A 20,680-nucleotide genomic window follows, 5' to 3' on the forward strand; every position below is an offset into this window, starting at 1 on the left:
AAAAGTCTCAATGAGTCCCCATGACAGTCAACTGAATGAGATCCTTGGCCTGGATTTAAAGGCCCTTAAGGGTCCTGCCCCTTGTGATGGTTAATTTTATGTGCCGACTTGACTGGGCTTATCTGGGCAGATAGCAGATAAAACATTTCTGAGTATGCCTGTGAGGGTATTTCCAGAAAAAATTAGCATCTCAGTTGGTGGGCCTAGTAAAGTAAGAGTTCTTCCCCTTTGTGGGTGGGTATCACCCGGTCCACTGAAGGCTCAAATAGAACAAAAAGGCAGAGGAAGGGTGAATTTACTCTTCCTTCCTGACCTGAGACACATGCCTTCTCCTGCTTCAGCTATCACACTGAGTCTGGAACTTACACCATCAGCCTCCCTCTCCCCTTTCTCATGTCTTTGGACTCAGAACAAAGTATGGCACCAGCTTTCCTGGTTCAACACCAATAAGACAGCAAACTGTGGGACTTTTTGGCCTCCATTACTTCATGAGCCAATTCCTAAAATAAATTCATGTATATATATGTATGTATGTAAATATATATATATTTATATGTAATTTATATATATTTATTAATTTCTATATATATAATTTATGTATTTATATATTTATATATATTTATATATACATTTTTCATATATGTATGTATGTAAATTTATATATATATGTATATATATATATGTATGTATGTATATGTATATATATACACCCATACCCACACCCACAAACACATAGGCATACCTCAGGGATATTACAGGTTCAGTTCCAGACCATTACAATAAAGTGAGTATCACAATGCAAGTCAAATGAATTTTTTGGCTTCTTAGTGCATATAAAAGTTTTATTTAGGGGAGGAGCCAAGATGGCAGAACAGCATGAAGTTTTTTGTGTCTCGCGTCCAAGACATACAGCCAGAGCAACACTAAACCATCCTGCACACCTAGAAAACTGATCTGAGGATTAACACAACAATCTGCACAACCTGAGCCACAGAATTCAGCAGATATGTGGCGGGGAGAGGTGAACTGGGGGAGAGAGAAGCTGCAGAGGGCAGAGAGCCACTTTTGCCGGTGGAGAGAAGATGGAGATGGGGGGGAGGAGAATATGGGAAAAGCACCCCCTCCAAAAGCAGCTGGAGAGAAAGTGGAAAAGTGGAAACAGCTGCAGGGACTGAACTAAAAAAGGGAGAAAGGAGAAAGGAGAGGGTTTAAATTCCATTAAGACTATAAACAAGGGAAGCACAGAGTCTGCAACTCCGCAGCTTGATACCTGGCGGTGCTCTAGTGGGAAGGGCGAATGCCCAGGAGCAGAGTGGAGTCCGGGGGTCTTCAGGCCACACGGGGAGATGTGGTTCCCCTGCTGGAAGGACACCTGGTAGAGACTGTGTGGGCCCCCCAAAGGCAAGGCCCCAGTGGACCCAGGAGAACAACCACATTCACTGGTGCTGGAACAAGGTCGTTAAGGGTGAAGCCCGGTGCCACATGTGTGTTGTGATTTTCCCTAATCCCTGAAACTCTGCTGCTACACTATTGTGCGAACTTTTTCTGGGGCAGGCTGGCACCCGGCCACAGTCTCTGGGCATCAGCAGCAGCACAGTCTTGCGAACGTTCCTGGGGGCAGCCAGCACCTGGCCATTGCTTGGTGAGACCCTCCCACAGAGGGGCGGGGCAGGTCAAAGCCACAGTCCCTCAGAAGTAAGGGTCTGGGGAAAAACAGCCACATCAGAAACATAACTCAGGAGGGAGGTTCTGCCTGGGGCGTGGTCACAGACTGTGTAAAAGCAGGGAGTGGACAGAAGCCGAAGACAGAGAATGGATGTGTGATTGCTGGCCAGGGAGAACAGAGTTCCAATACTAGAGAATGGGTAGCTGGGTGACGCCATTTTCACCGCTCCCACGCATGCACATACGCACCTACAAGCGCCACAACAATCCACCCCAGTAGGCTAGCAGCGCCATCTAGTGGAGAACGGAGACATTACACTAAGCCTGCCCAACTGGGCCAACCTCGCTCTTCAAGAGCACAAGTCTCACCGCCTGCTTAGTTTATGGACTATAAAGCACTTCACAGTTTGACTTCTAAGGGAAAACAAAGTAATTTTAGTCATATTTCAATCAAACCCTGCTGTTGCTTTAACTACTAAGTTTGTGTAATACTGCAAATCCTTTGCTGTCCCTTCAACAAGCTTCACAGCATCTTCAGCAGGAGCAGAGTCCATCTCGAGAAACCACGTACTCTGCTCAGCGGTGAGAAGCAGTCTTCACCCCATCACATTCTATCACGAGACACAGCAATGCCATCCACCTTCAGGCCCCACTTCTAGTTCTGGTTCTCTCGCTGTTTCCACCACATCTGCCGTGATTGCCTCCACTGATACCCCGAGCCCCCAGAGTCATCCCCAAGGGTGGGAATCAACTTCTGCCAAACTCTTACAAAGGATATTTTGACCTCTTCCCGTTGTTCTTAATGGTTTTCCATTTCAAGAGGGATTTAATTTACTTTGCCCAGGTCCATCAGAGGAATCACCGTCTATGGCAGCTAGAGCCTTATGAAATGTATTTGTTAAAAAAATAAGACTGAAAGTCAGAATGACTCCATGATCCACAGGCTGTGGAATGGATGCTGTGTCAGCAAGCTGAAAACAACATTCATCTCCTTGTGCGTCTTCAGAGCTCTTGCGTGACCAGATGCATTGTCAATGAGCAGTATAGTATTTGTAAAGGAATCTTTTATTTTTTCTGAGCAGGGTCTCAACAGTGGGCTTCAAATATTCTTCAGTAAACCTTACTATAAGCAGATGTGCTGTCATCCAGGCCTTGTTGTTCCACTTACAGATCACAGGCAAAATAGATGGAGCATAATTCTGAAGGGCCCTAGGGTTTGGGGAAAGGTAACTGAGTTTGGCTTCAATTCACAGTCACTGGCCACGTTAGCCCCTAATGAGACAGTCAGCCTATCGTTTGAAGTTTTCAATCCAGGCATTGGCGTCTCCTGTCCAGCTCTGAAAGTCCTCGATGGCATCTGTTTCATCTTGTTGAAAACCTGTTGTGTAGTGTAGCCGCCTTCACTGCTATCTTAGCTTAGCTCTTCTGGATGACGTGCTGCTTCATCTTACAACCTGATGTCATGGAGCTCGCTTCTTTGCTTAAACTTCAGGAACCCGCCTCTGCCGTCTTCGTACTTTTCTTCTTGGCTTCCTCACCTCCCCCAGCCCTCACAGAATTGAAGAGAGGTAGGGCCTTGCTCTGGATTAGGCTTTGGCTTAAGGGAACGCTGTGGCTCGTTTGATCACTGAAACTTTCTCTGTATCAGCAATACAGTTGTTTCACTTTCTTATGATTCATGTGTTCACCGGAGGAGTACTTTTTTAATTTCTTTCAAGAATGTTTCCTTCGCATTCATAACTTAGCTAACGTTTGGCACAAGAGGCCTCGTTTTCGGCCTGCCGTGGCTTTCGACTTGTCTTCCTCATTAAGCTTTGTCATTTCTAGCTTCTGATGAAAGTGAGAAACGTGTGACTCTTCCTTTCACTTGAACAACCCAGAGGCCCCTGTAGGGTTATTCACTGGCCTAATTTCAATATTGTTGTGTCTCAGGGAACAGGGAGGCCCAAAGAGAGGGATAGAGATAGAGGAAGGGCCAGTCAATGGAGCAGTCAGAATACACACAACATTTAGGTTTAAGTTTGCCATCTTATACCAGCATGGTTCGTGGGACCCTCCACCCCAAACAAACTACAATAACAACGTTGACATTCACTGACCACAGATCACCATAACAAATATAATGAAAAAGTTTAAAACATTGCAAGAATTACCAAAAAATGTGACCCAGAGACACGAAGTGAGCAAATGTTGTTGGTGCCAATAGACTTGCTCTCCATGGGGTTGCCACCAACCTTCAGTGTGTGAAAAAACACAGTATTTGCAAAGCAGTAAGGCAACGTGCACTAGAACGAGGTATGCCTGTATGTCCTGACGGTCTGTGTCTCTGGAGAACCCTAACACACACAGACTTTGGCTCTAGAGAAACAGAATTTTAGGGATGAGTTTTCTGAATTGGCTCTTGGGTTTCTGGAATTGGCTATTAGGCTTAAAAATGTTAATGAGGGGCACCTGGGTGGCTCAGTCAGTAAGGGTCCGACTTTGGCTCAGGTCCTGATCTCACAGTTCGTGAGTTTGGCCCCGCATTGGGCTCTGAGCCTGGAGCCTGATATGGGTTCGGTGTCTCCCTCTCTCTCTCTCTGCCCCACCCCAGCTCATACTCTGTCTCTGTCTCCCTCAAAAATAAGTAAGCATTTAAAACAATTTTTAAATGCTAATGAATCTATTTCCAGCAGTTAAGACAGCATGGATAGTTCATGGTGTGAACTGTCTATAGAAAGATGCAAAATATCTGAATTGGATACTTCTGAATAGCCCCTTACAAGAAGCAAGGCAGTAAATGACTCTGTATTTGATACCTTGGAAACTTTTTGGAAAACTAAGGCATACAACAACATTGGTCAGTTGATCTTAGAACTCTAAGAAGACTTAGTAAGCCCTGTCCTTTATATTGCAGGCGAGGAGAGCGAGACTCTATGGGGAAGAGTCTTGCCTGGGGGGACCACCTAGGAGCTAGGCCTGGGTCCTGCTTCTCCTGGCCCTTGGGTCAGGGATCCTTCCACACAAAAGACTGTCTCCTTTCATTCATCAAGAAAACAAAAACACCTTGCTTTTAGTAAGAAGGAGTTTTATGGAGTGATGAAGATATTCTAAAACCGGATTGAGGTAAGGGTTGCGCGAGTCTATAAATGTATTAAAAATCATTGGATTGCCTGCTTAAGAAGGTTGAATTTTCGAGTATTTAAATTATACCTCAATAAAACGGTTAAACAATGAAACCTTGCCCTTAGGGTATGGAGTTTGGTCAGAAGCAGGCTCTATCTAGCACACAACAGACAGCAGTAAACTGAAGATATTGCCTATTCTGTTTCCTCCTCCTCCGGCTGAGGTCCCTGTTCCTCCTTTAGTATCAGCCTCCCTACTTGCTGCCCCTAAAAGCTAAGCTTCCCAAGGGCAGGGACTTTTTATACCTTGTCCCCTTCTAGATCCCCACCTCCTAGAATAATCCTAGAGTAATCTCTGGTACATGGTAGGCCTGTCAAATATTTGCCGCATGGATGAATGAATGAAAAACAGGCAGACCTTCATTTTCTTACTGTGTTCTCTACTGCGTAGAATCTGGCTTCTTTCTCCAGGGAGGGGTTGACAACTAGCCCAAAGTCCACAGATACTTGGGGGTATGGGGGCAGAGCTGGGGTCAGCCAGGCTCCAGAGGCTGTGTTCTTAATCGCTGCTCTGTACTGCCTTCCATAAGCACTGAATAAATGTTAGCTGCTGTTATCACCAAATCTGCAAACAGCTAGTTTCCCTACATCCCAAGAGATAGCCAAATTGGCTCATATCATTTCCTCATTGAAGAGGACATGTGCATTTCTTTCTCTAAAGAATAAGAAGGGTTTTGGAACCGCAGAAGGAGTGTGAATTTTGGAATCAGGAAAGTAAAGTATGAGTCCAAGTTGCTAGCTGCCAGAGTAGACACGTCACCTAACTGCTCCAAGTTGGTGCCTTCACAAAATGAGGAAAATGCCACCATCCGTGCAGGGTTACTGAGAGACTTTCATGAAACGATGTCTGTGATGTACCCAGCACCCTACCTGGCATCCACTAGACACTCAGCTCATGCCAAATGCCCGAAAGACAAAGAATGGGGGAAAGCACTTGAAGTGGGAAAAGCATCAAAGGAAGGGACAGTGAGAAGGTAGCACGAGTGAGACTAAGAACAACAGAGGGAAGAACTCCACAGGTTTACGTAAACGCAAAACACACACACACAAACTCTGAGGACAAGAAAGGCACGTTAAATACTATGTTTTGGGGATGACTGGGTGGCTCAGTCAGTTAAGCGTCTGACTTCGGCTCATGTCATGACCTCACGGTTCATGGGTTCGAGCCCCGCGTCGGGCTCTGTCCTCACAGCTCGGAGCCTGGAGCTGCTTCAGATTCTGTGTTTCCCTCTCTCTCTGCCCCTCCTTGGCTGGTACCCCCGTCTCTCTCTCTCTCAAAAATAAACATTTAAAAAATACACAAAAAAATAAATGGATGTTTTGGGGAGTGGAATACAAGTGAGGTGAAAGGGAAAAAGATCAAGACAGGGACTTGTATGAGCTCATGCTGCTGCCGTATCCCTGGAATCCGGACACCCACGGTCCTGCAGACTGCACTCTCGTGTGTACACATCTCCCTCATACTCACACATGGGCACGAGAGCGAAGAAAGGCCAACTTCTCTGCCCACTCAACTTTTGTTCCCAATCTCCCTGATGTTTTGTTCCCCTATCTACCAACTGCTCAAAAAATCTACCTCCTGCTGGATCCACTGAGCCTAAAATCTTCAACCAATTCCCTTAGGACCTCACCTGCCACAACTACTTAGCCACCAGTCCTACTTTGCCCTCCGCAAATGCCAAGACCGCTTGCCAAGGGCCTGTTTCTTGACAATTAGTCCAATGTCGGCTATTTCTAAAGAATACGCCATTAGATAAGTTAAAGACTTCAGGATTTATACCTTCCTACGGGAACTATCTTGTATAAGAGCATACAGTTGGATCTGTTAAGAACAGAGAGCAGAAAAGCTAACAATTTCATCTGTCAAGCTCTGCAAAATTAAACTGACAAACAGATCTGGGCAAGCAAGATCCCACTGTTTAGATTTTTGCTGCCCAATACGGTAGGCACATGTGGCTACTGAGCATGTAAAGTGTGGCAAGTTCAAGCTGGTATGTGCCTAAATGTAAAATATATCAAATTTAGAAGACTTAATACAAAAATATGTTAAATATCCATCCATAACTTTTATATCAATCACTTGTTAAAATGCTAATATCTCAGATGCATTGGGTTAAATAAAATGTATCATTAAAATTAATTTCTTCTTTTTCTTTGTACTTTTTTAAATGTGTTTCCTAGAAAAATTTTAAATTACATGTAGGGCTTGCATTATATTTCTATAGCAGAGTATTAATCTGGACTTGCCTCACAACTCTTTCCCATGCTCTATTTCACCAAGGAGCACTCCCTGATAATAACATCTGATGATCCAGTAACCTGAATAGGAGCTTCTCACTCAACCAATTTCACACTCACGTGTGCTCTTCAACTTGTCTCCCACTTCATTTCCTTTACAATATTCTGTGTTTGTTTCAGATGGCTACGTGACTAGAATTTCTCATATATTTTATGTGATCCTTTTACTCATGTTTATTATTTTAATTTTCATATTTTTGGTAACCATATCAAAACACAAATTTGAGATGAGTTGGAAGGATGATGGCTCCGTTAATGCAGCTGAGATATGCTTTTGTCTCTTTTTCCTTGCTGAAGTGTCAGCTTTTCATGGTGGTCACTCTTCCTGTAGTTTACCAACCTATACCATGCCAACACGAGAGAACAAAATACTAGCAAACTGAGTTCAACAGCACGTTAAAAAGATTATAGACCATGATCAAGTGGGATTTATTCTTGGAATGCAAAGGTGGTTCAACATACAAAAATCAGAAAGAAGAGGAAAAAAGTGATTATCTCAATTGATGCAGAAAATTCATTTGACAAAATTCTATGTCCTTTCATAATAAAAACACTCAGCAAACTAGGAATAGAAGAAAATTTCTTCAATATGGTAAAGGCCACCTATGAAAAACTCATAGCTAACACCATACTCGATGGTGAAAGACTGAAAGCTTTTCCCCTAAGATCAAGAACAATACAAAAATTCCTGTTTTGGGGGTGTCTGGGTGGCTCTGACTCTTAACTGTGGCTAGGGTCATGATCTTAGGGGTGTGGGATTGAGCCCTGTGCCAGGCTCTGCTCTGGGCATGGAACCTGCTGAAGATTCTCTCTCTCCCTCTGCCCCTTTCCTCTGTGCACTGTTTCTCTATCTCTAAAGTAAAAGAAAAAAGTTTAATAACAAAATAAAAATAATTTTAAAAAATGCCTGTTTTCACCATTTCCATTCAACTTACTACTGAAGGTCCTAGCTGGAGCAAGTAGGCAAGAAAAAGAAACAAAAGGCATCCAAATTGAAAAAAAAAGAAGTAAAATTATCTGTTCACAGATGACATGATCTTACATGTGTAAAACCCTAAAGTCTCCCCCTCACACATAAAACTGTTAGAGCTAATAAATGAATGTAGCAACGTTACAGGAGACAAAATCAACAGACAAAAATGAGTGGGGGTTTTATATACTAGCAATGAACAATCTAAAAAGGAAATTAAGGAAACAATTCCAGTTATAATAGCATCAAAAAGAACAAAATACTTAGGAATAAACTTAATAAGGAGGTACACTGAAAACTATAAAATGTTGGTGAAAGAAATTAAAGGAAATTCAAATAAATGGAAAGACATCCTGTGTTCATGAATCAGAATCTTAATAGAGATAAGATGTCAACATTATCCAAAGCAATTTAGAGGTTCAATAAAATGCCCATCAAAAATTCCACAGCGTTCTTGCAGAAATAGAAAAGCACATCCATAAATTCACATGAATCTTAGGGGATCCTAATAACCAAAGAAACTTGAGAAAAGAACCAAATTAGAGGCCTCATGCTGATTTCAAAACTTACTTCAATACTGCAATAATCAAAACAGTGTGGTAATGGCATAAAGACAAATATGTAGATCACCGGGATAAAATATAGAGCCCAGAAACAAAGAAATGAACCCTCACATATACGGTCACTAGATTTTCAATAAGAGTGCCAAGACTGTTCAATGGGGAAAGGGCAGTTGTTTTCAACAAACAATGCTGGGAAAACTGGGTATCCACATGTAGAAAAATGAAGTCGGACCCTTACCTTACCATATATGAAATTCACTCAAAATGGATCAAAATGAAAAATACTATGCTAAATGAAATATACCAGACACAACAGGACATAAACTGCGTAATTATACTTACAAAAGGTAACTAGAATAGTCAAATTTATAGAGACGGAAAGTAGAAGAATGGCTACCAAGGGCATTGGGGAGTTATTGTTTAATGGATACCGAGTTTCTGTTTGGGATGATGAAAGAGTTCTGCAAATGGATGAGGGTGATGATTTCACAACATTGTAAATGTACTTAGTGCCACTGAATTGTACAATTAAAAATAATTGAAATGGTAAATTTGATGTTATGTCTATTTTACCACAATAATGACACAAAAAGAAGACATGGGTCGGGGGGCGTCTGGTCGCTCAGTTGGTTAAGCGTCTGACTCTTGATTTAGGCTCAGGTCATGATCTCACAGTTTGTGAGAGTGATCCCTGAGTCAGGCTCTGCGCTGACAGCACAGAGTCTGCTTGGGATTGTCTCTCTTCCTTTCTCTCTGCCCCTCCCCCGCTCACACACTCTCTCTCAAAATAAACAAACAGAATAGAAAGACCCTAGGAAGAAGAGATGGGGGCTCCTGGGTCCCCACTGGATAATCATAGCTAACTCTGTTAGTCTGAGGTCTACAGAGAACCAGAAGCAAAAGGATACACACAGAGAAAGAGATTTATTACGAGAAACCAGCTCACATGATTACATGGGCTGAGAAGTTCCGTGATCTACCACCTGCAAACTGGAGACCCAAGGAAAGCCAGAAATATAATTCAGTCCAAGTCTGAAGGCGTGAGACTCAGGGGACCCAATAGTGTGAACTCCAGTCCTAGGGCTAGAGAAGACCAGTGTCTCAGCTGGATCATTCAGGCAGAACAAGGAGGTAAGTTCTTTCTCCTTGTTTCATTCTCTTCATACCTTCAATGGATTGGAAGATGCCCACCCACATTGCTTTACTGAGTCCACCAATTCGAATGCTACCTCCTCCAGAAACACGCTCAGAACACTCAGAATAACGTTCAGCTGAGTATCTGGGTATCCATGACCCAGTCAAGTTGACACACAAAATTAATCACCACAAGCCCACCCCTTGTCACCTTGGGCCCATACATATCTTGTTACACCATACTTCTCTCCAAATAAAGAAAATAACCAGATCCTAATTCTGCCTAACATGACACAACTCTTCTGCACACAACTGAAAAATGACTAGCCCCTTCCCCACAAGAGGAAATAAAACCCTTGAGTGATGTTTACTCGTCTCCTTGACGTCCTGTAACTTAAATACTACGATATGACATTAACAACACTTAGATACTATGATATAGTGAATACATGATACGCTATATAATGAGGGAACAAGACAGGAAAGAAAACAAGGATATTTGCTTCATGTATATACTCACACAAATGTATTCATCAATATAAGAAGGAAATAGTCCTCAATCTGTAACTGGTCACATGGTCATTTCTGGCATTCGTAAGTACCTCTTCCCACTGCCCATTCTGTAGTCCTTTTGCTTTCAGCCAGCACCTCAGCTGGTCGTGGTTCTTCACCTGCTGGAGTGACCCAAACCTATATTCCTTAAAAAAAACATTTGTTTTTAAGTTTATTTATTTACTTAGAGAGAGAGAGAGAGAGAGAGAGAAAGAGAGAGAGAGAGAGAGAGAGAGAGAGAGAGAGAGAGAGAGAGAGATTGGAAGGGGCAGAGAGAGGGAGAGGGACAGAATCGCAAGCAGGCTCTACACTGTCAGCATGGAGCCTGATGCAGAGCTTGAACTCACGAACTGTGAGATCATGACCTGAGCTGAAATCTAGAGTCAGACACTTAACTGACTGAGCTGCCCAGGTACCTCCCGTGACTTCTCCAAACCTATATTCCTGAAGGGTCTGCATCATTAGTAACTGACTGGATAGGGTTCTTGTCGTTTTCCACTGACCTTAATCACAGGCCGTGGTAATATTAAAAGAAGCCCACAAGGATCTGCTGTACTCTAGACACACTCTTCCTCACCTCCGCTGGGTAACAGCCGTCCACTTTCCTCTTGGTAGTCGGGACCAATCGCCCAGCCAACATGGTAACTCCCTTCTTTGCCTGTTGATTCAGAGGCATGAGGAGCCCAACACAGGCAGGTGGCAGTCTTAACGTCCAGCTCATGAAATCATTGGTGTGTTTCCTGGTGGAGGCATTCCTCCCTCTCAAACTAAGACTACGTAGGCCAGCAGAGCATGACATCATGGGAAGAGAAAGCAAAAGCTTTGCTAGCGGGTCACTAGGAGTAATAGTGAATAATTCTATTACTCCTAGAGGAGTAATAGTGAGCAATTCCTGGAATCATGACTCCCGGCTATGGGAGAAAAGGCAACATATATTGGACACTGATCCAGAGCATGCACAGCCTTCCGGAGAACCTTGTCCCAGCCCCGCAAGCTATTGCCACCGAGCTGGCACTACAACTGAATCTTCAAAGGGCCGTTCCATTGTCCTATCAGGCCAGCTGTTTAGACAACGCAGCAAGGCCAATGAATTCCATGAGCATAAACTTTTCTGCTTGTACAGACCAAGCAAGAATTTAGTAGGTCTCCTATCCATTTCACTTCTGGAAACACCATTATCAACTAGCCAATGCCACGGGTCTTTATGAGTCGACCACTCTAACTGCCGTTTTGACTCTGCTGTCCGTTACAGTAACCACACCTACCTTGCCTTTGGCCTCGAGTGCAACCACGTGACCCCCGCCACCCCTAGATCCAGTTAGTCCCGTTAGAACTTCCACGTATTCATTGGTGTAGCTGTAAAGGTCAACGGGGAGGACAAATTAAGTCCCTCCTGGCACACGCTTGCAGCATAACCGAGAGAATTTTGTACGTTTCAATTTAAATGTGACTGGGGGAATAAAGATCTGAGACCAGCAGAACTGGCTCTCCACCCAAAGTGGACAGTCAGGTGGAAAATGAATGTGAGAGAGTGCAATGTGACAGTTAACATCAGCTATAGTTCATTCCCATAGAGAGAGAATCCCTCTCTACATGAAGAAATAGTGACACCATATCTGAAACTATAGAGTCAAAAGGAAGGAGCTTAGGATGTATGTTGTGGTCATCTTAGGAAGACGTTACTTCCAGGGGAAAGAAGGTATCTTGAAAGGTGGAGGTATTGGGAAAGAAGAAGACAGCTAAAGATAAGCCTTTTACCAAGACAATATAAATAAATCTAAAGGAGACAACAAAGGCACATTTATTAAAGAAACTGTACTTCACTACAGCAACAGAAGAGGAAGTTCTTAAACTAGCAATACATGCTAATTCTTGCATTCTTCTTCATAGGATCACCTGCTACAACTGTTCCAAGAAAATCCTACACAAACGCTTATGAATAGCAAACAAAAACAAGCATCCATGGGAAGTTATTATAAGAAGAAAGCAAAAACGAGAATTAAAACTTTTCAGTAGATGAAATCCCAAAGATAAATGCTACAAGTGGAGGCGAATTGTAGCAATACGACAACATGCATTAAAATATAATTAAAAGAAATGCTGATATGACAAACAACCACTAATCGTAAATTCAAAAACTCAGAATAGAAATGAACAAAAAGATGTGAAACAAGAATTAACAAACTTAAAAGAGAAACTGAAGCAGGGCACCTGGGTGGCTCAGTCAGTTAAGCATCTGACTTCAGCTCAGGTCATGATCTCATGGTTTGTGAGTTCGAGTCCCCCGTTGGGCTCTGTGCTGACAGCTCGGAGCCTGGAGCCTGATTCAGATTCTGTGTCTCCCTCTCTGCCTGTCCCCTGCTCGTGCTCTGTCTCTCTCTTGCAAGAATAAATAAAACATTAAAACAAAAAAGGAAAGATACTGAAGCAAAAGAAAACAAATCCAGAAACAAAGATTAAATTTTAAGTTTCCAAAAGGAGAATATGAACAACTAAGTGCACAATAAACAGCATAGAGGAAAGAAATAAAAGATGTAAAAAATTAAACAGAAATGAACAAAAAATGGTAAAAAGAGAAGCTGATACAGAAAACTAAAAAGATCTAATACTTATGAAATTTAAGCCCCTGAAGAAGAATAAAACAATAAAACTAATATATATTTTTTAAAGTTTATTCACTTCTTTTGAGAAAGAGAGGGAGAGAAAGAGAGAGTGTGTGTGTGAGCAGAGGAGAGGCAGAGAGAGAGAGGGAGAAAGAGAATCACAAGCAGGGTCTCTGCTGTCAGTGCAGAGCCCGACGCAGGACTTGAACCCACAAAGCATGAGACCATGACCCGAGAGCCATGATCAAGAGCCAGATGCCCAACCAACTGAGCCCTAAAACTCAGGCACCCCTAAAACCAGTATTTAAAAAATGATTCTAGAAAACTTTGCTGAAATAGAAGACCTGAATCTGTATGTTCAGCTGGGCCCCAGTGTACCTGGAAAAACTGACTAGAGGAGGTAACTAACTGCAAGATACTAGTTTATAAAATGACTTGACTTTATTTTTTTTAATTTGTTTTAATGTTTATTTATTCTTGACAGACAGAGAGAGAGCATGACGGGTGGAGGGGCAGAGAGAGAGGAAGACACAGAATGTGAAGCAGGCTCCAGGCTGCGAGCTGTCAGCACAGAGCCCGATGTGGGGCTCGAATTCACAGACCGCGAGATCATGACCTGAGCCAAAGTCGGATGCTTAACCAACTGAGCCACCCAGGCACCTCAAAATGACTTGACTTAAAAAAAAACAAAAAAAACCCCACAGGGGCACCTGGGTGGCTCAGTAGGTTGGGCGTCCCACTCCAGCTCAGGTCATGATCTCATGGATTGTGAGTTCAAGCCCCGCATCGGGCTCTGTGCTGACAGCTCAGAGCCTAAGGCCTGCTTCAGATTCTGTGTGTCTCCCTCTCTCTCTGCCCCTCCCTTACTTGTGCTCTGTCTTTCAAAAATAAATAATTAAAAAAAATTAACCCCCCCCACACACATGCACACAACAAAATCCACTGGGCTTCCAGGGAAAGGACCAAGCCACTTAAAAGGAAAAATATGGCTGGCATCAGACTTCTCAACAATAAATAAACAACATTTCTAAGAAACCCCAGGAAAGAAAGTATACACAAAGGATTTTATATCCAGCCATACTACTCTTAAAGAATAAAATTTATATGAGAATGCAAGCTGGTGCAGCCACTCCGGAAAACAGTATGGAGGTTTCTCAAAAAACTAAAAGTAGAACTACCCTAGGACCCAGCAATTGCACTACTAGGCATTTATCCACGGGATACAGGTGTGCTGTTTCGAAGGGACACGTGCACCCCCATGTTTATAGCAGCACTATCAACAATAGCCAAAGTATGGAAAGAGCCCAAATGTCCACCAATGGATGAATGGATAAAGAAGATGCGGTATATCTATATACAATGGAGTATTACTCGGCAATCAAAAAGAATGACATCTTGCCATTTTCAACTACGTGGATGGAACTGGAGGGTATTATGCTAAGTGAAATTAGTCAGTCAGAGAAAGACAAAAATCATATGACTTCACTCCTATGAGGACTTTAGGAGACAAAACAGACGAACATAAGGGAAGGGAAACAAAAATAATATAAAACAGGGAGGGGGACAAAACAGAAGAGACTCATAAATATGGAGAACAAACTGAGGGTTATGGGAAGGGTTGTGGGAGGGGGGATGGGCTAAATGGGTAAGGGGCACTAAGGAATCTACTCCTGAAATCATTGTTGCACTATATGCTAATTTGGATGTAAATTTTAAAAAATTAAAAGAAAAAAAATAGAATGAAAAAAAAGAATAAAATTTATAGAAACTATTTAATACATGCAAGAACTAAAGATTGTACTTGCAAGCTCTTCTAAAGAATCTTCAAGGGGATAAGCTCCACTGGGGAAACTTTGGCAAAAGACTGGTGTTGAGCATTGGAGACATTTAGTGAAAACTTGTAGAGTAGCAAAAAACGAGATGAGGGTGGAAGGATAGTTTGATAGTTATATGCTCTGACAAAGTGGAAATAACACAGAAGGGAGACAGAAAAGGAAGAATAGAATAAGCTCATTGACACATAAGTACCACATGGGAGCCAAGGATTACTACATACAGTGGACAATCCAAAGAGCAGAAACCTAAGTAAGGTAAAAAATGAGCTAGGTGCTTCATATAAAGTATCACTAAAGAGGCGACCACTCGAACCTAAGTCCAAATATGTAATTACTAAAAGAAAGGCTTAAAAATATTTTTAAATGAAAAAGACCACATAGTAAACAGATAAAGTAAACATAGAAAGTTGAAGTAAATGTACACACAATAAAGTTACAAATTATGGCAAAGTTAACACCAAAGATGAGTCCATGTTAATATAAATAAATGAAATAAACTGAACATTTATTTGATAATAAAAAAGATCATTTACATAGGCTCAAAGGACTTTCCACAAAATACTAATGTTATTAATTTTAAAGACAAAAAGAGTGACTTGACTTTGAAGAAACCTGGAACATACCACTTTAAGGGTTCATAATTAACACCACCAGCAGCAGAATAAACTGATTTCACCTGATAGTACAAAATAACTGGCCTGTATTCATCATGAAATTCAAGAAAACACTGAGAAACTTTCCTGATTGAAGAAGCTGAAGAGACTGGAGAATCAAATTCAACATGTGGATTCAACAACTGGATTGTCTTTTTATTTTATTTTTATTTTTTTAATCATTCTTTAAAAATGTTTATTTATTTATTTTTGAGAGAGCTAGAGACAGAGCACAAGCAGGGGGAGGGGCAGAGAGAGACAGGGAGACGAGAATTTGAAGCAGGCTCCAGGCTCCGAGCCATCAGCACAGAACTGGCATGGGGCTCGAACCATCAACCAAAAGATCATGACCTGAGCTGAAGTCAGACTCTCAACGAACTGAGCCACCCAGGTGCCCCTGGATTGTCTTTTTAAATAAAGGTAATTTGGGGGACAGTTGGAAAATTTAAATGGGGTCTGAGAATTATAGAGTGGTTATGTTAATTTTCTGGTTTTGATGGCTGCATTACGGTTATATGGAAATGCCTTAGTTTGTGGGGAAAATACACTTAAAGTGTCTAAAGGAGTAGGGGCAACATGTCGGCATCTTACTTTCAAAGGGGTTCAGGAAAAATGTTTCTTCTGTACTTTCAACTTTTCTGAATACTTGAGATGGCCTCAAAATGAATAATAAAAATAATAGTAAAGAAAACTCTGAGAAAGAAAAGTGCCAAGGCACAGTTCTACCATATAGCTTTGATAAATACAGTTGTACAATTTTGGTACATGAACAGACACACCAGTGCTAAGGAAGAGAATCCAAAAGTACATAAACATGATGTCTCAAATCACTGATAAGAAGATGAATTTACTAACAAATGACTAAAATAACCAGGTAACCATTTGGGAAAAGATAAATTTGAATCCATATTTCTTTTTATATCCAGAACAAACTCCAAATGAACCAGAGAGTCAAATGAAGAACAAACAAACAAAAAAACCCAGCTATAAATACTAAAAGAACATGGGTGAATTATTTTATAGCCTAGGATTAGAAAGTCTAACTGTAACTCAAAACAAGAAGCAATATAAGATTAATAGAATTCTATCTCCAAAATCTAAAACTCTTTTGCATGGCAAAAAGCAAGAAGCAAATGACAAACAAGGAGAATATATTTGCACATTACATCGTAGAGAAAAAGTCAGTCTCCCTAAAGTACAAAAAACTCTTAAGAAAAAACAGAACTTGTTCAGAAAAAAATGGGCAAAAGACATGAACAGGCAATTCACAGAAAGTCCAAATGACCTTAAATATATGAAAAAGAAAAAAATATATTGATGCCTTATCCATCAACCTACAGCATCTTTACCATACCTTAGCTAGCTAGCTAGCACCACCCCCCCACCCCCCCCCAGCCCTGCCACACACACACTTTGAACTACTTGGTAAAATGGTATGTCTGAAATCTGTTTTGATATATGCCAACAACAAAAAATGGCAGAGTATCAATCAAATGTGATTAGCAAACTGCCATTAATAATCGACTCTAGATATATACACAAAGGCTCATTACACTACTCTTATTTTTGAACTTTTGAACATCTGCATAATAAAAAGTTTTAAAAAATAGGAATGAGTTGAATTCACTAGTTTAATAAAATCTATACCATGAAGTACTATGTAGCCATGAACAAGGACTGAGCAAGCTCCATCTGTAATGATCTGAAGTAATCCTCAAGATTCAGTGATATAAAAAAATGCAAGATACAGAATAATATATAAAGTAAGCATCTTTTGTTTAAGAAAAAAGCAAATAAATATGCATCATATATGTATGCACATTTAATTGCAAAAAAATATTGAAAGGGTAATAAAAACGAATAAAAGTGGCTGCCTGTGGTGGGGGAGATGGAAGAGTAGTGGGAAAAAAACAGGGCAGAAGGGAAAGGAATAAAAGCAAGACTTCTGCATATACCTTTTTATAGAAATTGGAATTTTGAATTATGTTTTACCTCTTTAAAAATCCACTAAACCAAAAAGAAAATTAGCAAATCCTAAATTTGAAAACAAAATATCTTAGTTATATTTCAAATTAGTACAGTTGTTCCTTTTTTTATTGCACTTTATAGATAACCACATTTTTTTTTTAAATTTTTACAAATTGAAGGTTTGTGGCAACCCTACATCGAATGAGTCTATCGACACCATTTTTCCAACAGCATCTGTTCACTTCCTATCTCTGTGTTGCGTTTTGGTAGTTCTTTCAATGTTTCAAACTTTCCATTATTATTATATTTCTTATGGTGAGCTGTGATCAGTGATTATGACTCACTGGAAACTCAGATGATGGTCAGCATTATTGAGCAATAAAGTGTTATTAAGGTATATACCTTATTTTTATAGGCGTAATTCTGCATACTTAATAGACTATGGTATGGTGTAAGAATAACTTTCATATGCATCGGGAAACCAAAAAATTCATTTGACTCACTTTATTGTGATATTTACTCTGTTGTAGTGGTCTGGAATCAAATCCCAGTATCTCTCAGGTGTGCCTGTAATGTGAACAGAGAAATTATTTCAAGTGACTTTTGAATATAATTCTCTTTATGTCCTTGGTAGGATACATACAAGGATAAAGAGAACTGCAAAGAAATCTTAACTTTTATTCCGTATTTCTATCATTAGTAGTAACACTAATTGCAATTGTGAAACTATATTTTGTATACTGTAGTATATTGTAGAATAAAACAAAAAATGTCAAGAGATGCCTGGGTGGCTCAGCTGGTTAAGCGTCCGACTCTTGATCTCAGCTCTGGTCTTGATCTCAGGGTCGTGATTTCAAGCTTTGCTTCGGACTCTGCAGGATATGGAGCCTACTTTTAAAAAAAGGTCAATATACACATGCTATTAGAAACCAGGATTTTTAGTATAAGGAAAAAAGAAATAGACCAAAGAAAGCCCTGTGGTAATAATAATTTGAATTAATATTGTCTAAACTTATTATTTTTTAAAGTTATTTAGTTAGTTAGTTAGTTAGTTAATTTATTTATTTTGAGAGAGAGAGAGAGTACAATAGTGAGAGAATCCCAAACAGGCTCTGCAGTGGCAGCACAGAGCCCAACATGGGATTCAAACCATGAGATCATGACCTGAGCTGAAGTAAGAGACGCTTAACTGACTGAGCCACCCGGCACCCCTAAATTTATTATTTTTAGAAATACATTTTTCTAGTTCTGTCCACTAAAAGGGCCTGGAAGCAGTGACGCTCCAGGAGCAATGAGCACATGTGATGTCCAGAGTTTGGTTTTAAATATTATTCCCCACTAACAGGAACAAAGGTTCCTTGGAGACATGGCCAATTCCAAAACTGGAGCCAGGAAAGCACAAGATGGGCCTGGGACATCTACTCCTGTCACAATCCAAAAATGTGCTCAAAACTACTTGATCCATGAACGGACAGGAAAGGAACTTGAAGGAGCTCTTCTGCACAGACAGTGTGCAAAAAGAGCCTTTACTGCAACTGATTATAAAAATACACATCCCTACAGAAAAAGAGAGAAAACTAATTTTTGGAGGTATTACAACTCCTTACTCTGAAAATTAGTGATTAAAGGGAAAGAATTAAGCATTTATCAGGCCCTTTTCCAGAAGAATTTTCCCATCTGATGAGTGAAAGCACTTCTTTAAAGAATACCATCAAATAAACGTAAAAGTGAAAAGACAATTTAGAAAATCAGCATTTTGGAACACCCAATGAAATAACTGATTCAGGCAAATATTATCAAATGGACAAGTTGTTAGGGAAAGGGATATTCATTTTGATGTCAAAATACCACCTGGCAGATGGGGCGCCTGGGTGGCTCAGTCGGTCGTGTCCGACTTCAGCTCAGGTCATGCTCTCGCGGTTCGTGAGCTCAAGCCCCGCATCAGACTCTGTGCTGACAGCTTGGAGCCTGGGGCCTGCTTCGGATTCTGTGTCTCCCTCTGTCTGCCCCTCCCCCACTCATGTTCAGTCTCTCAAAAATGAATAAACATTAAAAAAAAAATCACCTAGCAGAGAATTGGCTAAGTGCGAAGCCGGGGTGGGGGGGGGGGCAAATGTACCTTTAGAAGGAGAGATCAACCAAGTGATCGAATTTATCATCAAAACAGTGGAACAGGCTGATTATTATATCCTCCTGAGTAAGGAGGTTCAGGAGGTCGTAAGATACCCTACAGTTGGTCTGGTTCAAGATGTCAGTGCAAAGGGTGAGGGGACTGTTCAACGTCAGAGCCTAGAGAGGTACAAGCAAATGCAATGCATGAAACAACTGTAGATAGGAGTGCAAAAGTAAGTAAAAGGCCCTGAGGAGACCATGAGGGGCTGGAATCTAGATGAAATCAGAGGCTTATTAACTTCTTAGGTGTGCTAATGGTTTCCTCATTCAGGATGAACTAGGTTATGCTACAGTAACAGAGCCCAAACTCTCGGTGACCTAAAATAAAGGTTTCTTTCTCACCCATCTTGTGCAGCAATGTTTCTTAAGTACGATGCGTCCCAAATTACTGCTCTTCATGGGAAAGTAATTCTGCGTTTCTTTTAAGAACAGGAGAGACGCTTACTGATCGGGGTAGGCGATTCAGAATGTGATTCTCCTACCATTCTGCAACAGAAGCTCCACAAATATTGTTAAGTGCAAATGCTTCTGAAGGTTGCTTTTGGTTACACATTCCACTCTTTGACAAGAGTTGCTGTGCAAAGGGGTATTTTACTTGCTTGGAAATAATTAGATTAGCACTAATACCACTTAGAAAAATGGCAGAAATTAGTGTTTTATTTTCTGATAAGTACAATAGTATATATCCTTTTCTTGAGATAGTCAGTCATCTTAGTTTACAGGCTTTTTCTAGATACAGCCTTCTAAAAAGCGTATAGTTCTGTACTTGTAAAAACAGGTTCTACGTTTTAACCCACCAAAACATGTTAATGCGAGTTGTACTACTGCACGGAAAAGCCAACAGAATAGCCAAAACACGGCCAATGAAATCGACATCACCGATAAAAGCCTGCAACTTCTCCTTATATAGTTTTGTAAACGATCAGAATTTCATCCAACTTAGAATGCCAACTGAATGAATTTTCAGTACTCTAAAGCGGACCTGGAAAAAAAAAAAAAAGAGGTCAAAAAAGGCTATTCAAACGGCCGAAACGCAGAACACCGACAACGGTGAACACTGGTGAGGATGTGGAACAACAGAAGTCTCATCCACCGCTGGTAGG

General features: G+C 40.9%; 1 protein-coding gene across 4 annotated transcripts in view; it reads right to left on the minus strand.

Annotated features, from left to right (window-relative positions):
- The window catches only part of MTMR6 (myotubularin related protein 6), a 72,519-nt gene that overhangs the window by 13,316 nt on the left and 38,523 nt on the right, over window positions 1-20,680 (minus strand). For 2 of the 4 annotated variants that reach the window (XR_006588669.1, XR_006588665.1), the window contains exons 15-17: window positions 19,525-20,559; window positions 17,909-17,972; window positions 10,315-10,492 (exon numbers count right to left, since the gene is read on the minus strand). The gene's annotated coding sequence lies outside the window, so the exon portion shown is untranslated. The remainder of the gene's footprint in view (window positions 1-10,314; window positions 10,493-17,908; window positions 17,973-19,524; window positions 20,560-20,680) is intronic. The other 2 variants (XR_006588683.1, XR_002740371.2) reach the window with 2 other exon arrangements.

The sequence above is a fragment of the Felis catus genome, chromosome A1 (genome assembly GCF_018350175.1).
Source record: "Felis catus isolate Fca126 chromosome A1, F.catus_Fca126_mat1.0, whole genome shotgun sequence".
Taxonomy (NCBI): Eukaryota; Metazoa; Chordata; class Mammalia; order Carnivora; family Felidae; genus Felis; species Felis catus.